The sequence below is a fragment of the Octopus bimaculoides genome, chromosome 4 (genome assembly GCF_001194135.2).
Source record: "Octopus bimaculoides isolate UCB-OBI-ISO-001 chromosome 4, ASM119413v2, whole genome shotgun sequence".
Lineage (NCBI taxonomy): Eukaryota > Metazoa > Mollusca > Cephalopoda > Octopoda > Octopodidae > Octopus > Octopus bimaculoides.
Window position 1 is genome coordinate 23,554,852 of NC_068984.1, and position 3,140 is coordinate 23,557,991.

At 34.6% G+C, this 3,140-nt stretch overlaps 1 protein-coding gene across 1 annotated transcript in view; it reads left to right on the forward strand.

The window, feature by feature from the left end:
* The first annotated feature begins 2,302 nt into the window (after positions 1 to 2,302).
* Positions 2,303 to 3,140, forward strand: part of LOC106882805 (nodal homolog) — an 8,644-nt gene continuing 7,806 nt past the window's right edge. Inside the window, exon 1 of the mRNA XM_014933587.2 lies at positions 2,303 to 2,360. The gene's annotated coding sequence lies outside the window, so the exon portion shown is untranslated. The remainder of the gene's footprint in view (positions 2,361 to 3,140) is intronic.

Sequence of the window (3,140 nt, forward strand, 5' to 3'; positions counted from 1 at the left end):
TATATATATATATATATATATATATATATATGTGTGTGTGTGTGTGTGTGTATGTGTGTTTGTATGTCTGTGTTTGTCCCCCCACCATCGCTTGACAACCGATGGTGGTGTGTTTACGTCCCCGTAACTTAGCGGTTCAGCAAAAGAGACCGATAGAATAAGTATTAGGCTTCTAAAGAATAAGTCCTGGGGTCGACTTGATCGACTAAAGGCGGTGCTCCAGCATAGCCGCGGTCAAATGAATGAAACAAGTAAAAGAGTAAAAGAGAGAGTATATACAAATTTCAACGCGGAACAATGAAAAAATACATAATTCCTTACTTTCTATGGTATTTGAAATCACGTTTCTGAGTTTTTGAAGATAAAGAATTTTAATAAACTATTTCAATCTGAAACAATTACCGCACAATATTCAAAGACGAACCCAATTCCATTTGCTTGATATGCCTATGTAACATAGAGTGAAGCTTACCAGAGAAAGTGCTCGGAAAATGATTGAAACTGAAACAATCTCCAAACAAAATGGAGGCCTTCTTTATAATTTTATTTTCTTTTTGTACCCGTTCACCATCCAGTCTTTAGCAGCTTTAGCATAATCACCAGAACAACAAGACAAAGTCTCACTGAGCTGAGTAGCAGCAAAGCTTCAAATAAACCAACAGTATTTTCTTTTATTATAACATGTACAATAAAGCTCCACTCTACACTGAAAATACTTTATAATATCCGACTAGTAATCAGAGTAGACTGTCGGCTCCACTACGGATTACAACTACGACTCTCAGTCGAGAGATTCTTTAGACAAGTAGTTATAACAGCCAACAAGTAGAAGTATGTTCACCAAAATGAATGACACTTGGTTCCAAATAAAAAGAAATTGAATACAACGATCAATTAACTGGCAACATTTGATTCGGGAAGAATGGCTTTCCTTGATGTTTTTGTTAGAACAGACAAAGTTTTATCAACCTAATTGTGGTATCAGATTTCTTCACTATTGTAGTAATCTCATCTGGAATAGTTACAATTTTGCTTACAGGTGGCAGAACTCCTCATTCTTCTTTTAAACTTACACATAATGACAGCCCTGTGTGCAATACTGGCAAAGGATGTAAATTGGCCGAAGTTCTAAAGCAGGCCAAGCTGAAAGTATGAATCAATTCTCACAGAATTGCATTTGAGACTCTCAACAAATCACTCCTTACCAGATCTCAGCAGTAGCATTAACATGATAGGTGGAGTGACAGTCTTACCCTTTGTTGACATCAAACAAACTCTGGCAGTCAATGTAAATGGTACATGTGCCAATGAGTTAAGAAAATGACCCAAAAAAACTTATAATTAGAGACGAGAATAAAAATATCGTCTTTCTACTAACCTGAAAGTTGCACTTAAGAGAGATGCTTCAGTAGCCCAGTTTTTTAAAGTTTAATTTTAGTTGGAGGCAATAGTGAACTACCAGACATTACTGGGAGTAGAAATGTCAAGATACCGAAAAAGAAAATGCAAAACAATTATCAATACAGCCCAAGAAAATCTATTGAAAGATTATTCCAATCTCTCACAGGATTTGTAGAAAATATGAATGACTTCCTCAACATATCATCTTAGCTTCCAAAAACGATATCGTGTAGAATATTAATAGTGCCATCATTCAAAAGGTACCAGATCAAGTAAGTTTACAATGTAATTGACGTTAACAATGGTACCAAAATATTCAACATATTTTATCAATTCTTTCCAGTCCGTTGCTGTCCCACCTCATAATCTGTAAGAGTACCCGTTATTTTACTATGAAATTTAGAAGTACCAAAACTCTATAACTGTACAAGACTAGCAATCAAAATTCTTATGTCCCGCATGATCGAAGTCACCATTTATCAGTAGTTGCACCAAGGAAGATATTTTCATTCCATGCATTCTTCGCATTCCATCAAATATGCTATTTCAATCCAAATGCCTTCATCTTACAATGATTATCTTGTTTTTACGTGACCACCAAGTCTCAGGAACAATCCTTCAAAGTTGTTTGAGTTGAGATGACAAGTCTCTATTTGTCTTTGAGTCAGTCCTATGCAACATGATCACATATTAGGTTAAACAGACATCTTTTCATCAGAACACCAAACCATAGAACAAGAAATGTTATCTTCTCTCAGAATTCATACTGAATAAAACACATTTCTTGTAGAAATATTTTTGACGTATTTTGTGTTACATATTAATTCATAATTATAAGAAAATATAAAATGTAAAACATAATGATAGTATTTTCTAATGGCACAAAATCGAGATTAGCCATAAACTCACTCTCTAAACTTCCACAGAATCCTGGTTAAACATTCAACTTCAGATTTGCTGTAAGTTAAGTTATTTAAAAGTTCAGTAAAAATATTTCTCCATATTCGACACCCGATCAACGATGGGTGGCTCTGCTAGTGTACGTGTGTGTGTGTGTGTCACATTACAAAATTCCTTCCAATGTATTCTGCATACACATATATACACATTTACTCATACTATTTCTTTCTTCCTACAGAACCCCTTCTTTTCTCTTTCTTTCTCCCTAACTTTTTTTCTCTGTTTGCAGTTTTCTGTAGTCACGCATTTCTTTCTCTCTTTCCTTCTCTTACACACTTTTCTTCGTTTTTGATTACCGATTCCACTCTTCTTTTTTTTTTCTTGTATTTTTTCTCTTTATTTATTAATTTTTTTTTTCACTCTAACCCTACTAATGTAACAATTTTAGAGAATTCATTTAACATTTTAATGAAATATTTTGTGTCGCCAGAAGAATCTTGTCCGTTCTCCCCCCCCTCTCTCTCTTGCTTTTCGCTTCTTCTCTCAACCGTTCTATTTTTCCCTCTTTCTCTTTTCATTTCACTTTCTCCTTTTTCTCACAGGCATTTCCTCTCCATCTAATTTTGTAATAATTGGCAAATTTCAAATAATTAAATTTCTATTTGTATCTATCTGCTCATGTCTGTCGCTTGTTTGTGTGGGTGTGCACGCGTGCGTGTATGTATGTATATAGGCATATCTATCTATCTATCTATCTATCTATCTATCTATCTATCTATCTATCTATCTATCTATCTGTCTGTCTGTCTCTCTCTCTCTCTCTCTCTCTCTCTCTCTCT